The following is a 22,031-nucleotide window of genomic DNA, read 5'->3' as shown; positions in this document are numbered from 1 at the left end:
TTCATCTTCAACATGCTAAGGCTCGCAATACGCAAAATTTGCCACAGTTCACATCCTCAAGACACGCTTGGCCATGGCCATATATTAAGTAAACAATGCAACAGGATACTTGAAAAGTCTTAATCTTCTACATAACAACTCCTTTTTCGGCACATCAAAGGGGTGGCAATCTAAATAAAACGTAAAACTGAGAAAAGAACATCCAAATATTTATACATTTGTGCAACTTTTACAACAAGAACGAAGTGAAAATGAAGCTTCTACCGGTAAGTTAATGTTGTGGGTAGGAAAGAAGCTGAAGGAATCAAAAATCACATCATTGAGAAGAAGGCTGGAAATACATGTAATAGACGTGGTAGCTTACGTAGATGCGGTTGTAGCAGTTTACATAGAACGGTGATTATGACATCTTGTTTCAAATTGTATTGGCTATATTGACGATAATATGTGGTATTTACACTGACAGTAAGTGCTCACTGAATTGCGATCACCCCTCCATAGAAAAAAAGTGTGGCCAGCAGCCGAGCTGATTTCATGACGACCCCGACCTGTAGTATTAAAGAAGAAGAACATACTGGAGGTTACATGTTGGCAGACAGCACACTGTTATAATGAGAGGTGTGCAGGATTTATTCGCATTCCGATAGGGCATGATTGTGGGTACCTGAAAAATAGGCGCGTCAATAACTCAGACAGCACTACTTCTCGGACACGTCCGCTTCTGTATAGTGAAGGTGTACAAGGAGTGGGAAGAAAATGGGGTAACAGTCTCCAAGAGACGGAGCTGTAGGTGTATACGGAAGTTCAAAACGTGGGGCGAGCGTTGCCTCAAAAAGCTCGTGAAAACCAAACGAGTCATCAGTGTCCGAGAATTATGTGATCAAAACAATGGTGGATGCACAATAGCCATATCTCACGCAATTATACGGCGTACGCTTGCATGCATGAAATTCCACAGCAAACGACCCACTAGTCACCCACTGCTCACGACTCGTAACCGTCGACTCCGTCTCGCTTGGGGATAGGAGCAAGGTAACTGGACCGTGGATGATTGTAAAAGGTATTGGTCCGATAAATCACGGTTTGTGCTATCCTTTCGGACAGGCGTGTGCATGTGTGGCGCCAACAGCACGAAACTATGGATCGAGCACATGATGCGTACTGTACAGGCAGGATGGGCGTCTGTATGGATCGGGGATGCGTCTGTTGGCATGAACTGGAACAGTTACTGTGCATGGATCACAATGTGACATTCACTATGTATCTGCAGGTGTTAGAGGATCACGTACACCCTACAACAGAAACTTCTAGCCGCATTTTCTAGGACGACAATGCACGGTGCCACCAAGCCAGGAGTGTACTGGTTTGTCTTAAGGAACATTCCACGGAGCTGCAGCATGTGAATCGGCCCCCTAACACACCGAATCTTAATCCTATAAAACATTTATGGGATGTAGTTAAACGAGCTATTTGCACCATGACTCCTGCACCGACGTCTGCGAGCTCATTGTGGGATGCCATAAGGAATATATAGTGTCAGATCCCCGTGGAAACATATCAGAAACTACAATAATCCATGCCACACTCTATCCAGGCCGTCATCTAAGCAAAAAATGGACGAACAAAACATTAGGTAGGTGGTCGCAATTCAGTCAACACTCAGTGTAATATTGCTAGTATTTACATCGACAATATACGTAAATTAGAGATCTGCACGGGCCGGGCTTGGACCGACCGACTCTGCTGTTTCTTTAGGCCGGGCCGCGCTTGGGCCGATGAATTGCAATTCTTTAATAATTATTGACTTTCGTTAAACGATCATTAGAATAAAGGCAAACGTTGAAGAAGTGTGCCCGTGAAAAATGTTACAAATGAAACTTAAAATTTATCGGGCCCGGGCCGGGCTTGGGCCAAAAATTAAAAAAAAACTTATTGGGCCAGGCCTAGGTACATTCAGGATGGATTGGGCTCGGGCCGAAACATTCGGCCCGTGCAGGTCTCTAACGTAAATATGACATATTGCATGTAGTATAGAAACATGTATAGAAGACAAATCACCTGATCATGTAATGTCGGAAAATTAGTTGAGATGTAGAAGAGAGAGACTCTTTTTTAAAAGGGCAGTCTTATGGATACTCTTGCATTATTTGTTTAATATATGGCCAAGTATGTCTTGAGAATGTGAACTGTGGTACCTTTTACGTACTGCGAACCTTAGCATGTTGGAAATGAACTACTGCAAAACTGAATAAAATTTTGTTGTGATATGACTTGGTATTAGACCGAAGTAAGTTTGTTCTATGTTCGTTTCAGTTACAATGTCAAACGACTTTCTTGCAACTGAGTCAATCAATTTTCATTTTCCTACAGGTAAATTAAGAAGAAAAAAAAACGGAAATTATATTCATCTTTACTAAAGTAGATGTGAGCAACACTGCTAATAACAGAACTGTACCCTAGTCATATTTCCGAGAAAAACTTCTAAAATTTATGATGAAACTTAAAAAAATAGTTATTTTTCTTACAGAATCTCTTACAATTACTAAAGAAAATTTCTCTTGAAAAAATCCCTCTCTGCACTGGATTCCCCGTTTCGAAAGATTAGGCAGAACGGGAATTCTCGTTGTGCTTAAAGATAAGAAGATTGAAAATATTTTCTACAAAGTGCTGGAGGGCTTTCAGGAAGAATGGTAATTAGGCAGAACATCTTTTGGAACATACTTTAATATTTATCTCGAGCTAAATGTCAATCACCACTTTGATTAAAGGGCATATCTTAAAAGATTATAGGATTCAAAATAAATAAATAAATGAATAAAGAATATCTCATGAGTCCCTCAAGTTAGGAAGATAAAAATCTCACTACAAATAACGTGGCATGTGACCCAGCATTTTCAAGAATTCTGGTTTTTTGGAAGGAAGGTAAGTTTTTATATTTCTTCGCCATATTGGAATAAACACTGTTTGTTGTTTGTGATTGCATTACGAAAAGCGGCTTACCCGTTTGAAATGAATCTTGTAACATAGTTACTGCCTCAAGGTTTTTATCATGTCACATTCACTAACGGGTATATCCTAAAGATTGAAGGGAATTCAAATACATAGTTTATAAACTTGTTCTCTGCGTGCAAAGAACGGAGATTGCAGGTAGTATTACTCATATGAACATTGTTTGTCATAAACATTAGTGTTGACGGATACCTTGACACAAAGGTTTCTCTTGAAAGGAGCCCATGGCAGATGGTACACGAGGGCCCGTGAAAGTGCCAGTTCGACGTTGTTTATATCACAATGCATAGATTTCTTCTTGGGTTTCCGAATACGATAGAGAAAAGACACAACAGAAAGAGACAAATGGCTACAGGTAAAATTATGTCAAGGTATTGTAGAATAAGAATAGTGTTCAGCGTTGCTACGTAACAACACTCGTTCTCTCCATTGATAGCACTGTTGCAATTGCCGCGTCTGCAAAGGACGTAACATCAAACCCCTGTAAGAAGATTCTACAAAATTTGGATTAGTTTTTACCTACAATGATATCCTATTCTCTCTTGTGTATGTGTTATCACAATTGAGTCCAGTAAACCCAAAAGTAATTGCGATATACGTATATGCTGTATTACATCACAAAATCTCAATTCTTTTCCATTTACACTAAATTTAAAATATTTTAAGCAAATGATGATTAAAACATTGGTTGCAATTCAACCCACTGTAATGTTATTAACAGTTTGTGTTGAGTAACATGTTATTCAATACCAATTATTGATGCATCAGAAATACCATTACCTAGAAGTATTGATAGTTTTCAAGTGAATAATAAATGCGAATAAAGATCTGTGGAACCAAAGCGATAGCAGAATGTCCAAAACATACGTTCTTTACTAGTAAACCTTGGAATCATTTACAATAATTTATTTTTGTTTATGTATTATGACAACAAAACAACTGGACGCAATAATAGAAATCAGCACGCATCAATTCTACTTTCACAGCTGCTTAAATACAAGATGTAAAAAAAAAAAAAAAAAAAAATGAGGCTATGCAAGCCAAGAAGTAGCATTGCTCTTCGTTACTCGAATAACGTTTGCAAATTTCGTGATACACGTGGTGAAATAATCTCCAGCAGAAATATGTTGTCTGGAAATATTTGAAGGAAGGGTATGTCTGTTCTCTAAAACTTCCCTTACGTAGCTGTCACTGAGTCAGTTTGTTTGTCGTTCTTCGAACAACATTTGGACATTTCGTGATACATGTAGTCAAGCATTGTCCAGCTGAAATATGTTATCTAGAGATGTTTGAAGGAACAGTCTATCAGTCCTTTGCAACTTACCTGATGTAGCAGTCACTGGGTCAAGTTACCCTTAATGCATAGCAGCGAAAGTTGCGTGTTGTATTAAATAGGGATCTACATAATTACTGTAACTATCTAAAAAGAAAAAAAAAATATGTGCGTATATGCCTATGGTCAACTTTGTTTTGTTTGAAACTTCAGAAGAAAGATTGCCTAAAAGTTTCCAAGAGTTTAACGTTGTTCATAACAGAGCCCGTGTGTAAGTAGATACAACTTTCTAAGTTGATCGAGAAACACTATGATTTCCAGAGAAAAGAACTTACATAGACTTTCGAGCTGGTTTTCAGATTCAACTCAGCTGCAAACAATATTCATGTCCTCTGTATTATGGCTACAAATGAAAACGCACTTTCTCGAATTTTCTAATTGAAATTAATCACAAATTACATAATCATTAACAATACATTGATACGAACAAAACATTTAAGCTTTGTTGAATAAGAATTTTTTTTTATTTATTTTAAATCAGCAAACTATTCTGCATTGGAAAATAAATAGCTTCCAGGATATTAGTAACGAGATTTCTAAGTATAAAGTTTGTTCAATCTTAGCTTTAGCTGTTAGACTTTCGAACATGCATTTCAGTCTATCATTGTTATGTTTTCTAACTAATAATAAACAAAAAATTCAGCAGCGAAATAGATATTTAAAAAAATCATTATTCATGGAAACAAAATTGTTTGAATGATCTTCTATATAATTGCATTTTTTGATTTTCGATCATCAGTACTGCCGGAGTGAAAAGAGGAATTGAAAGAAAGCTAAGAGTGCATATCGTAGAGTTGTCTCTTGAACGTTCATGGAGGTATTAATTTTTGCTAACGCACAGTCCGTGGACATTGTGTGGAAATCCTTATATCCACGTATGTCTCGAAAATGGGACTTCTTGTGGAAAATTTCTAGGTTATTTGAGGGATAATCACAAGACAACATTCGGATATTCAAGTATTGTCACGCGATAGGCACAACACATTAAATTCCAGTGGAAACCTTGAGGCTATTTTATTATCCTTAAAACGCCTACCGTGATTCTGAATGTTCCGGGACAAGTATGTATTTGTAGAACATCAAAAGGTTGCCCAATAATCACACTGTGTGATATGTTGGGAAATTCTAAAATTTAGTTTGAACTTCCTGAACTGTATGTTAGCTAGATATCTCTACACATCATCGGGCGTGCATCTGAAACTGGCTTTTACAAGATGTGGATGCTATTTAAATGCGTGAATCCGTTGAAATATCGAATTTTACATTTCTTTATAGAAACAGTTTCCCTTGTGTGATGACATGAAATGAATTTAAAATATTGAAAATGAAGTATAATAAAGATTCCAGGTTTGTTATTTATTTATTATCCTTTACAGGCACATATAAATTCTTTGCAGAGAATTGAACTGAAATGAAGTTGTGTATTTGGTATTACCTCTCAAGGTTATGCCCATTAGGCTAAAGGAGATAAATGATAAATTGATATGAAAGAATTGATGACGTAAGAATGCGGGAAGATTCTTGGATTCTTAATCTGGGATTGAACCAAGATTTTGTCGAACCAGAGATGAGCATTCTACTACTGAACCACTTTGTAAAGAATTGTAAAATATAAACACTTGTAGGTAGTGTTTCTAATTAGTCAACATGAATTCGTTTAATTTGTCCTAATAGTATATTATTCAGAAAATAACTGCACTGCAACGACTGAATTTTGTTGATTTTTTTTCTAAATAGGTTAAATCCGTATGAAAAATATATATATGCTTACTAAAGTGAATCATTTTGAAAACTCTTACATTTTTTGTTTAATGACGTTACACTGAAGGAATACACACGATTGTACGTATGTTTTGAAGTATAAACAATGATGAGTCAGAATCATAGAATTTCGTACTTATTTATTGTATCATTGTATTTTTTTGCTTAAGTTGTAATTTTTTCCTAATAAATGAAACTTGTAGCATGATAAACATCGCTGTTGCTTATGTTTTTGTATCTAAATATAAAGTATCAGACGAGTCACCTTATTTATATTTTACCAATTGTCATGGCCACTTTTTTAAAAAGGAAATACACAAAAATTGCAATTAAGTTTTCACTCTTTGCTTCAAGAAAGGGTCGATTCCGCTTATATTTACTTTTGAACTGTGATGGAAGAGGAGGAAGTATAGTGATTGTATTAATATCGAATTCGTGGGAGGTTTCAATTGATTTACACATTTCATTGCCCCTACATAACAAAAAGTGGTTCTTGGATATGTCACTTATATATATATATATATCCTTAGAATGAGTTCATTTTTCAAACTATTTATTTTTCAAAAGCTATTCAGACGATTTTGTTGATATTTCATAAATGAACGTCTCATCAACAACCATACAATGTAGAACAAGTAATTTCTAATGGAAGGTAATGGAAGGGGTAATTTAAGTTACTCTTGAAGCTGAGTTTCTTTTGGAACGTTTTCCGTAAACGTCTATTTGTATCATATTCCATGTCATATTTCCATAATAATTATAGTATGACATGATACATTTTAAGAAATTGGAGCGAGAGATGGTAATACGTTTTGTCCACACCATATATTTTTTGTTAGCAATTTGGAGTAAGATTTGTTATTTGAAAAGTTTCTCGAAACTACTGATTTCTTGTGAAATCCTTTAATTTCCTCCCACTTTCTCCTTTAATTAATAACGTAATACTCGTTCATTTAAAGTATCATTGAGCTTATAGGACTTACCTGCAAGACGGGAGGCTCAAAACTGTTAATTTGTTTATTATTTATGGAATCCGTAACTGAGTTGTAGCTCCTTTTACAAAGGATATGCTACACTGACAAATTTTAAGATACACATATCCAATACTACGAAAGTTTATCATTAACATACACTAAAAGAAAACAAGTATGGTTTAATATATTAATGTTGGTGATTCAATTGCATAGTTTTTTCTTTGCGTTTTCTTTGCGGGTAGTTAAAGAGTGATGAAGTCACAAAGACAGTCATTTTCATTTTTATTTTTTTACATATATATCCCCCCTCCCCCTCCTCTATATTGTGCAGTCAAAGTAAAATGACAAAATCGTCTCAGGTCCGAATCTCATCTATGTTGAAAATATATACATATACATATATATATATATATATATATATATATATATATATATATATATATATATATATATATATATATATATATATATATATATATGTATCCTCCTCCGCTCCCGCTCCCCTACGTTCTACCGTCAAAGTGAATAGCTAAAAACACTCCCAGTCCAGAGTCGCATCTCCATCACAAATTTTGTCGAGTTCGGTTGGGCGGTTCAAGAAATTAAGAGTCACATAGTCACTTTCAATTTTTAATACAGACTAGCTTTGGATAGCTGGGGGCTCTGCCCCCAGAACCCCAAGTTTGCTCGGTCTGCGGTCTCACATCTTTTACGCATCAGAATTTGCATCAACAATGAATTTCGTGAACCTGCTCTTCATGTTTCCTGAATTTGCCCAGCTCGGAGCTACGCTCCCACACTCCTACCTCTGCTCAACCTACGGCCTCGCACCTCTTAAACTCACAATTCTACCGTTTCTTTTCCTATTTTAACTACCTAAAAGATAAGATTTTGTCTCCCAAGAAAACGCCCGTTTAAATAGCATGGGACTTTCTTCATCCCCTTTAGACCCCTTAAAAATTAAAAATATTCATTTTTGGCATTTTTTGTCAGTTAGTCATAGAAGGCTAGAATCATGCCAAATTTCATCATTCTAATCCTGCCGGAAGTACCTAAACATTTTGGGGTATAGAAGACGTCCCATATAAATAACATCGGAAAGATTTTTTAGTTCCCCAGAAAGCCACTCTAAGGTTGGAAATTTTTATTTTTATTGATTTACTTAGATAAGGCTAACGAAAACGTACAAGCATACCGAATTTCAAGTTTCTATTCCAAGTACCTAAAACAAGGTTATAGGTCCAAAAAAGGCCCATTTGAAAAACATGGGAAATTTCTTCACCTCCCCTTTAGACATCCTAAAAATTAACAATATTCACTTTTGGTAATTTTCCTGTGGGTTTGTTCGGAAAAGCTTCAATCATGTGAAATTTTATCATTGTAGCCTTATAGGAAGTGCTCAATAATTTGGGGTTGTAAAAGGTGATCTATATAAATAACATGGGAAAGATTTTTCAGTTCCCTATAAAACCACTCTAACGTTGGAAATTTTTATTTTTGCTGATTTACTTAGACAATGCTAATAAAAATGTACAAGCATACCGAATTTGATGTTTTTATTCCAATTCCAAGTATTCAAAACATGAGATTATATGTCCAAAGAAAGGCCCATTTAAATAACATGGAGAAATTCTTCATCCTCTCTTTTGACTCCCTAAGAATTAAAAAATATTCACTTTTGGCAATTTTACTGTCGGTTAACTCCAAAAAGCTACAATTATAACAATTTTAAACTTTTCACGTCAACCGGAAGAACCCCTTTAATTTATGTCAGTTTATGTAGTTTTATATGTGGTTAAGAGAAGATTTGGTGCATCTAGCAGGAGATATATTGTTGTACGCAGAAATGAGTAAAATACGCTAAACCGAATTTAAGTTACGAAATAAAATTGTAAGAATTTTAGATCAAGTTTCCAATCAATATAAACATTCTGTACAACGTTCTGTTTAAAAAGAAGCAAAATATAATTTAGGGGAGCACCATCCCTAACTACGGACCTACTCTGTAGCTTAATAGTAGAGCATACACTTATGGTGCGAAAAGGCTCTTGCTCTCTTGTATTTCATATAATTTTGTTCTTTTACATCTGTGCGTTTACTCCAGTATAGATGTAAAATGAGATTCTGAATATGTGATTTTGTGCGGAACCTGAATCTCTTGCGTTCCCGCCAAGGATTAAAACTGTATCATCCGTTCCAAACTGTCTTCTGCTGAAATATAGTTTCCTTTAGAATATCTCAGCTTTCTCCCGCTTCCGCTATTTTCATTTCACTGACTGTTTTTTTACTCATTCATTTGATATCTATTATTTTTGACCCGAAAAAGCATCATGTTAATTTACAAATGTAATGTGACCTAATTTGCAAGAGAAACTCAGAGATACATATAAGCACGATAAGCACGAGTAACCTAATATACATTACTTAAAGTTTAGCGTCCTTCTTCAGCACTTACACTAGACTAGAGGCGACCTAAACTTTAACACAGAGTCAGAACCAAATGAGCTCCTACTTGAGATCAAAACCAGAGTTCCTGCAGCGGTAACCTAGCTAAACAAAATTGGACAGGCTTACAACTTTTGGATATACCTATCACAATCAGATACCAAAATCTAAGCCGTAAAGGTGAAAGTTGCCACATTTTTGAACAAGGTAGCTTACAAAGCGAATGAAACGTCAAGTAGAACTCAGTTGATAAGCCAGTCAGATGCTACTGATATGAAAAGCTGTGTAACTTAGCCAATGTTACTGACCCGATCTTTCCCTGACCAAGCTCGGCCACCAAGTATAGCGACTTTCATTTTCTGGACAATGGGTTACGAGCGCACCAAATTTAGTTTAGATCTTGCCAGTACTTACTAAGGAATAAGCTACCACATATGTGACGAACTAAGCAGAGCCTGTCAATGGACGTGTTGGCCCCAAAAATAGCAACCTTTATTTTATGGACGATGGGCTACTTTCTCAGTAAATCTGGTTTCGATCCGGCGAAGAGTTACCGAGAAATAAAGTACTATACACAAGTCGAGCCGAGCCTGCTTGCTGACCAAATCTTTATTTCCTGGACAATGGACTACTTGCTCACTAAATGCGATTTAGATCTGGTAAGTAGTTATCAAGAAATATAAAGCCACATACAAGTCAAGCCGAGCCTGTCCCTGGTCGAGCTTGGCCATCAAGCATATCGACCTTTATTCCTTGGACGATTGGTTACTTTCCACTGAATTTGGTTTAGATCCGACTGGTAGTTGCCAAGAAATACAGTACCACATACAATCTGAGCCTGCCCCCTCCGCCCTTAGCTGCCAAATATAAAGATCTTTATTTATTAAATAATGGGCTACTTGTCCATTAAATTTGGTTTAGATCCAGCCAGTAGTTACCAAGAAACACAGCACCACATACAAACTGATCCGAGCCTGACCAAGTCTATCCTGACCGCCAAATGTGGTGGTCTTCATTTCTTAGATCCTGGGCGTTCACCTCTGGTGCTTGGGGTCCCGGGTTCGATCCCAGCCTCCGCCAAGTGAACTTTGTGGTGGACAAACACCGTGTGCGTGGGTTTTCTCGGGGTTCTCCCGTTTCCTCCCACTTTCTTCATTCCACCATTTCATTCATTTCTCATAATCACCGTCTCCTTTAGCCTAACCGGCATAACCGTGGGACGTAAAACTCAAAGATTTCATTTTTTTCATATATATATATATATATATATATATATATATATATATATATATATATATATATATATATATTGGCATGTTCATTACGAATTTATAGAAATGTTTCGGAAGATAATGCTAGTGACTAAGATTATTTGATTTGTGAATTTACTATGAAAATTCGTTGTAATGGTTAAATAAGTTTAATATAAATAATGCTATTTTGATTCTTGGTAGCTAAGTTGAAGATCTAGATTTGTTGGTAGTGTAAGCTATATGTAATTCTTGGTGAGTGTTAGAGTATGTTTAAAGCAAGATAATCCCAGTGGCAGAAACAAAAATGTATAAAAATAGAGGAAGGAAGATGAGCAAAAATTAAGAAGAAAAAGTGTGAGATTTTAGGGAGATATTGCAGAAATAAAGTTAGTGGAGGCAGAGAATTAATTGTAAAATGCATGGATCAATAGAGTTTAGAAGAGGTGATATTCCTAACTAAAAGCGAGTTTGTTGTTTATAGGTCTTGGAGATCCTTAAAAGAATTGTTTTAAATCGTTTTAAATCGTAGTTCTTTGACTACAATTAGAGATGTATATACAACAAAATAAATAAATAAGTAAATAAATCAAAGCCATAATTTATCGGTATTATTTGAGTTGAAACCCGGTTTTATCGGTCTTGTTGGAGACTCCCCATCTGAGTAGTGTCTTGTTGCAAGAGAGCATATCAATCCATAGCTTGAAGCAATGCTGAATGTGTCGAATTGCTCCAACCTGTTTCGGTCCCTACATCAGAGTCTCAAGACGATGTTTTTTACTCCGTCTTCAGTAGGAGAAGCCTAGTTTCATTCGTTTGATTGACTGCAACCCTGATAACATTAAAAGTGTCCGGGTTGCATACGTGTAGGGGAAGTTGAATTATCCAATTTCTTGTTTGGTATTTCCCGATTTTTATTTATTGTTTGAGTCACTCACGCGCCCGAACACTTGGATGTTTATTGCTTATAGTCTGTAAACGACTATTTAAGCTTTACCTATTAAAAAAGTATAAAACGGTCTTATTTAAAAGTCTGGAGCAATTTGGAAACAACGAGCTGTAAGTGAAAGGCAAGGCCATTGGATTCGGATATCCGCCTGTTCCTCTAACAAGGAAAGCTATCAAACTCCTCGACGAGTATCGCGTTGAAACTTGCACAAGTGGAAGAACATATTAAAATATGGAAATGTGCTTACTCTTACGATTCGCAACGTCGTCGAACCGGAAGTAGAATGATCGTTCTCCCATAGCCTCTGAAAGTTATGTACTCTGGTCATACATGCAAGAATGTGATACACTGGAACCTGTTTTCTCACGAAGACAAATATTGAAAACTCAAGATGATAACAGTCAGTGATGATTGGGGTCTGTAGTGCCTCGTTGATGCGAACCTATGTCAAATGGAGCACGATACGATACACTGATAGTAAGTTTCAAACGAACACGTTTACCCACTGGAGAAAAGGGACAGGCTGAAAACACAACACAAAATGGCTTTCTATGATTATTATTATTATTATTATTATTAATAATAATAATAATAATAATAATAATAATAATAATAATAATAATAATAATAGTAGTAGTAGTAGTAGTAGTGGTAGTGGTAGTAGTAGTAGTAGTATGATTAGTATTAGTAATATGAGCGGTATGATGAGTAAAGATAATAATAATGAGAAGAAGAAGACAACAAATGTATTGTTTGGCCCGTTCAGTAACGAAGGACTTCAGCCTTTCTTGAGTGTCCTCTAGCATTGCTATAAAGGTTTTAAAATCCACAAACAATCATAACCTAGCCGTAATTCGAAGTCGGGACTCTTGAACGCTGCCTTGACTGCTCAACCAACACGAACATAAGGTCGGCAATAATAACAAGAAGACGACCAAGAAATAATAATAATAATAATAATAATAATAATAATAATAATAATAATAATAATAATAATAATAATAATAATAATAATAATAATAATAATCCTATACCAGTGTTCTTAACCTAATTATGATCAGGACCCCCATATTATCATATCCTCTTGCCGGCGACCATCTTATATATATTTTTTTTTTTTTGTAATAAGCTTGTGTCGAATTTTTAATACACCTATTGTAGAGATCTCACGATGCATCTATTTCAAAATAGTAGAATCTATTTCTTGTATGCAGTGGATACAGTAATTTCCCTAAAAGTGAATGAATTAAAACCAAATTTGGTCCGTTCATTCATATTACAAAAATCGAATCCGATCTTCATACTATTTCAAAATGGAGGCCGTTTGAAAATTTAAAAACTTCATAACTCCCTCAATTTTGGGTCATATGATGAAAGAAAAAATAAAATGCAATTACATTCTTCTGGTATTTCAATATGCTGTTTTCATTAGTTTCATGTGGTACCTCTTTCATTTAAGTTGATTTTTAACCAACTCTGCATGTTGAAAATGTTTAGTAGACCAATTTTTTGTTGTTCTTGACAGTATGTATACAAATAAAAATTGTCTATCAGAAAAAAAATCAAAATAATAATTATTTAAAAATATTTTCCGGTATTAGATTCTAATTATATTTATCTCTTTCGCTTATCTTCGGAACCCCCAGGTTGATAAACTTTGTCCTATGCTATTTCGTCTTCTTGCAGAACTCGTGTTCGTGAGGATTGAGGCATCAAGCCAGCGACTCAAGGGTCCTGAGTTCGAATCTCGGCTGGGGTATGGTTGTCTCTGGATTCTGAAACTTTTATAGCAATGCTAGAGGATACTCAAGACGGGCCGAAGTCCTTCGTTACTGAACGGGCCAAACAATACATTTCTTGGTTTCTTCTTCTCATTATTATTATCTTTACTCATCATACCGCTCATATTACTAATACTAATCATACTACTACTACTACTATTACTACTACTACTACTACTACTACTACTAATAATAATAATAATAATATTCATACTAATAACAATAAAAATAATCATAGAAAGCCATTTTGTGTTGTTTTCAGCCTGTCTTTTTTTTCCAGTGGGTAAACGTGTTCGTTTGGAACTTACGATCGGTGTATCGTATCGTGTTCCATTTGACATCGGTTCGTATCAAAGTCGTACTAGAGATCCCAATCACCACCGACTGTTATCATCTTGAGTTTGCAATATTTGTCTTCGTGAGAAAACAGGTTCCGGTGTATCACATTCTGGCATGTATGACCAGAGTACATAACTTTCAGGGGCTATGGGAGAACAATCATTCTACTTTCGGTTCAACAATGTTGCGAATCGTAATTGTAAGTATATTTCCATCTTTCAATATGTTCTTGCACTTGTGCAAGTTTCAATGCGACACTCGTCGAGGAGTTGGATAACTTTCCTTGTAAGAGTATGTATGAAATTCATCTGTGCCAACAATATTATATTCATTACACAAGGACATCTTAACCTTTCGTCTCTTTCTCGTGTATGAAGGAACATCAACAGTCGAGAGGCCTAGATATGGCCATTGTTAAAAAAAAAAAGCTTTCTATCATACCATCTATTAGTCTCAAGAAAATAATATTTACAAAGCTAGCAATCTAAATATAAAAATACTTATGTATAACATAGTGTAACTGTTCACCTCTGGTGCTAGGGGTCTCGGGTTCAAACCCTGCTCCCGCCAAGTGAATTTTGTGGTGGACAAACACCGTGTGCGTGGGTTTCTCGGGGTTCTCCCGTTTCCTCCCACTTTCTTCATTCCACCATTTCATTCATTACTCATTATCACCGTCTCCTTTAGCCTAACCGGCATAACCGTGGGACGTAAAACTCAAAATTTCATTTCATTTCATTTCAACATAGTGTAACTACTATTTTCTGACGTGAGTCCCCACATTCTGCACTTTCTGAATAAATAAAAGAAATTTCAATATTAGAAGTGAAATTTTCTAAAATACTGAAATACGTCTTTCCACATTTTAATTAAAATTCTCAATACCAAATTTCAGTTCTTAAGAGAATCCTTACATTAGACACTTTCTGATTAATGAAAGGAAAATTTAGATATCTTAAAAATGTTCCACCTCCCCACCTAAAGAAGCATAATTTTTAAACTACTGAAAAACATGTTTCCTAAGTTATAGGGAAGAGTTTACGTGCCGAGTTTCCCCAACCAGAGGGGATCTTGGGAAGAATTAAGAGAAAGAAAACGCAATATTATACCAAAATCGAATTTTATTTACGAAAGTTTTTTTAATGTGCAATTTCATTCCCATCAGAAAATGGGCGGGTCGTAGAATGTAACGCCTTCTCTAGAGCCATGAGCATTCATCATTTATTGATAGTATCATTGAGAGATGGGTATCCTATTCACGTTCATGAATAGCAAGAAGATGGACGCGTGGCGAATAAGCGTAACATGGTAGAGCTGGAGTCTGCTCGAGAAGTTCGTAGAGAATTGGATAAGCGTAACAAACTGAGGATTACCGGAAAGTCTCAAACTAAATATGCGGAGTGTTGCATCAACATAGATTTAGTATGTTTTTATTACGACAATTTATCAAAGAGCATTTCTTTAATTAACAGGAAATAATTTATCATTTCAAGATTTCAGCCCAAGCACTGGGGGTGATTGAGAAGCGTAAAATAAAATATACTCCATATTGCTTCAAACTCAAATAGTTTTGTCGAAAGTTATTGAAGAAGATTATTGTGTTATATTATTCAAATAAGGAAATTCACTGTTTTACCTCATTTTACACACTTCTCATTCACAAATTTCAACCGCAAGTAATGGGGATAATTGGAACTCTTAAAGAAAAAAAATATGCTGAATTGCATTAAATCAACAACAATGTTGGTTAGATTCAAAGATAATCCTCGTTGACAAAATTCTCGCCTGTCTAAAACATCGTTAACGAAAATCTTGCAGAACGAAATCTCGATAGGAAAACCCCTCGCCGTAGCTATTTCTTTATTGTACAGAGTAGAATATTCAATATATCGCTCTTGTATATACGTGGATAGTCGTGTCCCATTTAATGTTAAAGTAAACGGGACAACAAATACCGTCATGCTCTATGAGCCTGTGCAGGTATATTGGACACTATAAACGAAGACAAGGTGGGTGCAAATTTCCCCATGCCATCGGAGTGGTAACTTTAGTTTGTTTTCGAGTGGGATTATCATGATCTGTTAAATAACTCTCATGCCATTCCCCTGTTGTATGTATTCATACAAGCTTTTAATAATCTCCTCTAGGATATTGTTTTTTGTCAAATACGCTATTTTCAATATTTCAATTAATATCTTAACCCTATCTTTTCTTCACTTTCTTGTATTTCATCCTTAACTATGGCTAAGAATCTCACTCTCACATATGCCGTGTGAGATAAGAGGAAGTAAGAATAAACTGAAACATTTCAGTTTAACGTCCCACAATTATGCCCATTAGGCTAAGGGAGACGATGATTAAGGCAAGTGAATGATAATGAAAGAATTCGTGGAATGAGAAAGTGGAAACGGAAATACCCCGGAGAAAACCCATGGACACGATATTGTTCATCACAAACTTACTTGGCCAGGAATCGAACAAGAGAGCCCACACACCAGAAGTATACGCTTTATCACTGAGCCACCGTGCCCCCTAGGAAGTAAGAATAAGATTATGCGATTTATATAAGAGGGTGTTCCAGCATAACTCTGGAACGCCTGAAGCAATTTTAAACAAATACATATTACTTATTTCCCAAGCTCTTTAGAGCTCCCCGAAACCGTTGGGCGCAGAAACTAGACTCAAATTTGCTTCATTCTGAAGATTGGCTAAAAGATTGAAAAGGCTTTTCGTTATTACTACATGCTACTTTCGACACCCTAGAGACCGGTGGCGGCTCTTGAGGAAAGTCACATTGGCAAAAATTTTATAAAGAATTTTGCTCAAGCTAAGGCAAGAAAGGTTTCCTAATATACGAGTTCTTGTACACAAAAGTTAATACATGAAGTAAATTACCATTCTTTCTATCCAATTTACCATTCTGATTACAAATTTACCTTCCCTGCCAAGCAAATTTACCATTCTCCAGTTTGATTGTACCATTTTGGATGAAAAAGTCTATCTACCCCAATAATACCATGGGCTCAACCTGCGACTTGTAAGCACCCCTGTTATTTCAGTACACAGAGATGAGGCGAATTGAAGGGAAGACACAACAAAGAACACTTTACTTTCAATTTTGTTTAGTTACATGTAATTGAAATACTGATGAAATTACCTAATAGAAGAAAGTGTTAAACAGAACTCCCTAGTTCTACAGTTTATGAAGGACTATGGCTTGCCAGACGGTGCATAACCAACCGGGTAATGCTTGGTAAGGGCGTTGGCTCTCAGGTGCTATTATTTCTTTTTACCTGGAGTACATTACCTCTTTGCTCAGGTAGATTCCCGAGTCCCTCATGATGCTAGGTGAACGCTGGGAAATGTTAGTTCTCCCACCGGGAATAGAAACACCGAATCATGGCTTAGATAGAGGCCTAACCCATCTCAATCTCTCCCTCAATGTACTGATATCGAAAATGGATTCTGCTTACATGCAGTATGTTCAATTTATGGTCCAAATATTAAGCTCATTTTCCGAATTTATAACAATACATAACACTGCACAAGATTCCATCTAACTAATTAACTGTATTCTTCATCCTTATTGAGCTCTTTTCGTTACAATATGCATAAAAAAATACCACCTGTAAGTGCAAAGAGAGAAATCATTAAAAAATAAAATAAATGTTAAACTTTTATATTCGTGCGTTGTGAAATTGTTACTGCGCTTGACTTCGGTGGGCGTGGTCACAGGTTCTGTTTTCAATGGGATTACTAAAATTTTCCAGTGTTGGCCCAGCTTCGTGGGGTAATTGGAGAGGTACCTAAATTAAGAGTTAATAATCCACACCTCAGAAAGCCAGAAACAATGGTGCCTCAAAGCTGATACGCTAGCAATGGATGATGCAATTTAGCATGCGCTTTCTGGCCGGCCATAGGTCTTCGTTAGCTGTAGTGCTAGAGAGTTTAGTTTAGTACTTCTTCTTTCTATTTGTCAGCTAGTTTCATCAGTATTTAACAAAAGAAAACTTAAAAGAATATGACGTTCATTATCTGTCTCTGTTACAATTTCCCTCATTTTTGTGTACTGAAATAAAATAGCAAACATCGTATCGTAAGAGCTCATAAAGCACTCTAGCCGATTGCATAGCCACATTTCAGCCGTGATGGTTTCCAGCACCAGAATTCTGACATACTCATGTCGTTATATGTACCAGTGATGCAACACAATGTTTAGTATCCGAATCCGTATCCGTATCCGTATCCGTGTGCATATATATGTGTGTGATGTCTATGCTTCTTTCACGTAACAATCATTATTCACCCTTCATGACGATTTTATGGCTATGTTACTTCCAGCGATGACTTACACCGAAGTTGTGTGCGGTAACTGTAAATAAGCAGGGGGTTAGTAATACTCGTTTTCAAGAAAAGATCAACAATACAATGTATAACTAGTTTCTGAAATATTGCGTAGACAACATGTCCAAACAATACTTATTTTTTAATTTTATTTCTTTGTGATAGATTACAAAACACCTTAACATTGTGATCACAAATGGAATATACCTTTGTACTGTATATAAGCAGAATGTATTTTTAATTTCACTTTACTAATTTTTTTTGGGGGGGGCTTCAGCTGGACCAGTCCCCTCCTTTTCTAATGCCACTGCAGCAACTGCACCGGGATCAAGTCGAAGCGCAAGTAGTAGGTAATATCCTTCATGGCCTTGGTATTGAACAAAGAGGTAAAGCAAAAGTCAATTAAACATCATAGTCACATGCACGAATTTTGGAAGTCTTACTTCGGGAAGGAATGGTGTTTTATTTGTGTGTGTGTGTGTGTGTGTCGTTATGCAACACGGAGGTTATGATGGACGGAACCTACCTAGGTATTAAAGCAGGCTTCGTATCATGAGGTGCAGTGGTCAGTTGCAGAGATCATCATATAAGATTAACTCTCATAATGTAGCCTGTTTCCCAGAACACTCTCTCACTTCCAAAAGAGCCGGATTACTGTACCACGCCATCGGTTCCGTTCTCTACTGTTACGGAGAACCTATAAAGCCTATTAGTTTTCTTCGTGAGCCATGGACATCAACTCCCCATATACAAAGTTTACTCCTTCTTTATTTATTCAAAAATAATCAATTAATTTTTATATGGCGTTAATTTTAAAAATTAAATTTCACATTAATTTTCACAATTCTTCTTTATTTATTATTTTTAAATAAATATAATAAAATAATTCACTTGCATTAAAATGAGGAAATTCACTTTGTAGAATGTAAAAAAAATGGGGAATTTTATTATTGGGAACAGCGCTTTAATCATTTCATTAACCATTGGATTAGGGAGCATCTTCGAATGGAGAGGAGAAGTTCCGGAAGTTCAATGAACTCGAGCTGATGTAAACAAGTTCACAGAATCTTATTTTTTTTTCTTCATAATTTTACCTTTTACTGAAAAAAAAAACAGAACACTTGCACTAGCTGTACAGAAATGAGTTCCCAGTACTAAATTATATGCCTTAGAAAAGTACACATTTTTTATATTAAACATTTTGACCAACCTGTGAAAGAGTTATTACTGCAACAACACTATAACTATTATTATTATTATTATTATTATTAATATTATTATTATTATTATTATTATTATTATTATTATTATTATTATTAGTAGTAGTAGTAGTAGTAGTAGTAGTAGTAGTAGTAGTAGTAGTAGTAGTAGCAGTAGCAGTAGCACTAGTAGGAAATATAGAGTTATTCAGAAAGCGCGCCGATTTTGTTACATCAAATTATTAACTTTATTTTTTCAAAACACACTAACAAAATTCATAAACATTCCGATTTCAGGTATAGTGAACGACGTCGGGGATATGACCTCCTCTACTGCGTTGGCATGCAATAACTCTGTTCGTGAAATTCGCTATGACTGCATGACTAACAACCACTCTGTCACGAACCACCACAATGTTTTGCTCACAACGACCAGTACATGTCTTCAGCATTGCCGCTTGTTTATTTTAGTGTTTATTTTATATGTAATAAGTTTCATTTTCACTTTTCAAGTTTTATTTTCTGTATTGTTTTGTATGTCGGTAACTCTTTAACGTACCTAAGTGTATATCCTTTTTATTCTCGTAGAAAAAAAACTCTATTATGAGATCCGACTGTACAAGAAAAATGTAAATGGTTGAGTGGAAGAAAAGGTTATGCCTTAACTCCGCCATTTTAAATAATAAATAAATAAATAAATAAATAAATAAAATACGACGACGACCAGAACTTTTAGTGTTCACTGTTCAACACTAAGATCTTTTTCATAAGTCTGTGAACTGTTGATTCAAGATGTCTGACAGTTGCTGCATAACTTTCTCCGTTCTGATAAAAAAAAAAAAAAAAGTTTTCAAAATTAGCACACGTTGCGCTATAGTAAACTGCTTCATGGCTAGATACAGACTGAAAAAATGCGAGAAATTCAGACTAAAGGCGACAATCGGAATGTTTGTGGGTAGAGCGACAATTCAAAGCAATGTCGGCAACCAAGAAACAGAAATTTGCCAGAAGATCCGAAACCGGCGCGCTTTTTGAATAACCCTTTAGTAAGCAATTTTCAAAAAGTTTTAAATTTGGAATTTTGTTAAGAAAATTAGAAAATATTCGTATACAGAAGTACAGAACATGACAGAGAGAAAGTGTCTGTGTGTGGTATGTGTGTGTGTGTGAGAGAGAGAGAGAGAGGGGGAGAAGGAGAGAGAGAAAGAGAAAGAGAAAGAGAAAGAGAGAGAGTAGAAAATAATAGTGTAGAAGCAGCGCTGGGAGTGAAAAATTCGAGAAAGTATTTTGTTTCAGTATAATTCAGAGGCATCAAATGATTTCTCTTTTAAATCAGCATTCAGAAGTAGAGGTACACTGATCATAATTCTTCTGAGGTGGAAGGTATGTCATACCCCCGTATGCTCCCCACTTCGAGCACTGTCTAGAAGTAATGTTCAAAGTTAGTTATATTGCGTAAAAAAAGCATGCTATAAAACTATCAGTTAATAACTTAGTAACTTACCTCTTGCGTCTGTTTTGAAAACTTTTCTCCTCAAAGGTCTTTGAGAAATCCCCTAGTGAAATGTCCGGCCACCTCCTTGTCGACACCTCAGTGCACTAGAGGGACACCTGTAGAAAGAACTTCGCAATTTACCTAGGTATACAAATCTGACTACCACCAATATCGCACCACACTAATAACACGAGGAGCTTTCATGCGCTGTGACTTATATACGGTGCTGAAGCCTAGCGCATGCTCCGAGAATGGTAAATCATAATTTTTTTCTCTGCATCAAGTTAATTTTAATATAGAAATATTATTAAATCTAATTTCGAAATATTATTTTTTTGATAGTTAAATAAAGTAATATTTTCAGAGTTTACTATAAAAATAATTGGAATAAAGTGACATATGTTATCTTCTGAAAAAAAAAATATCGCTATGTAAAGAAAATGAATGGAATGAATTTGGCGCGAATGTAGGAAAAGAAAGTGTTTCATTTGATCCTAGTTGTTATATCAGGGTTTCCAACTTCCTATGTTATCAAATAATTTCACCTGAAATAACTACTATACGAAAAGTAAAAAAAAAAAAAAAAACTATAAGAAGTTGTTTTAAACTTCCAATATCTTTTCTTTTTCTTTTCCTTTCTTTTATTATTCCTCTTTTCTACGTTCTACAAATTTTACTCAAGAAGTATCTGTGTGCTCTGTAATAAATATGTCTTTTTTTTTTTTGAAGCACGGAAAATATATCCTAATCTGAGACCTACACTGAAAAAAAAAAACTTATCATAATTATTCTTTACTGGCTTTGATTACTGCTTCATTTAGTGTATATTTAAAGAATTTACCGTAAAGTTATGAACAGTAAATGTGACTTTGTCTCTCAATGTTATAAAAATTACAAATTATGGTGAAAAGACGTACCATTAAAAAAAATACGAGTAGGTTCAGTTTAATGTTTCATTACTCTCAGTCTAAGAACAAATATTTTAGATTTGAATTTTTTCTCAAACAATTGTCAACGTATTTACACTAGGAATTTGCACGTACTGACCTCGATATCGATATTAATTCTAAAACAGTTGAGTGAAATACTGGCTTACTAGTATTGAGCACTCTTCTCTTCCAAAAAGGACTTCTAATCCAATGCAATCTGTAT

The 22,031-nt window shown here is 35.4% G+C and overlaps 1 protein-coding gene across 1 annotated transcript in view; it reads right to left on the bottom strand.

Moving 5' to 3' along the window:
* LOC145687697 (innexin inx2-like) overlaps nt 1–21,050 on the bottom strand; it is a 30,223-nt gene extending 9,173 nt beyond the window's left edge. Inside the window, exon 1 of the mRNA XM_081761154.1 lies at nt 20,889–21,050. The gene's annotated coding sequence lies outside the window, so the exon portion shown is untranslated. The remainder of the gene's footprint in view (nt 1–20,888) is intronic.
* Nucleotides 21,051–22,031: the final 981 nt, after the last annotated feature.

Source organism: Thermobia domestica, chromosome 6 (assembly GCF_964235325.1).
Source record: "Thermobia domestica chromosome 6, izTheDome1.hap1.1, whole genome shotgun sequence".
In the NCBI taxonomy this organism is placed as follows: Eukaryota; Metazoa; Arthropoda; class Insecta; order Zygentoma; family Lepismatidae; genus Thermobia; species Thermobia domestica.
This window is presented reverse-complemented; position numbering and strand designations above follow the sequence as displayed.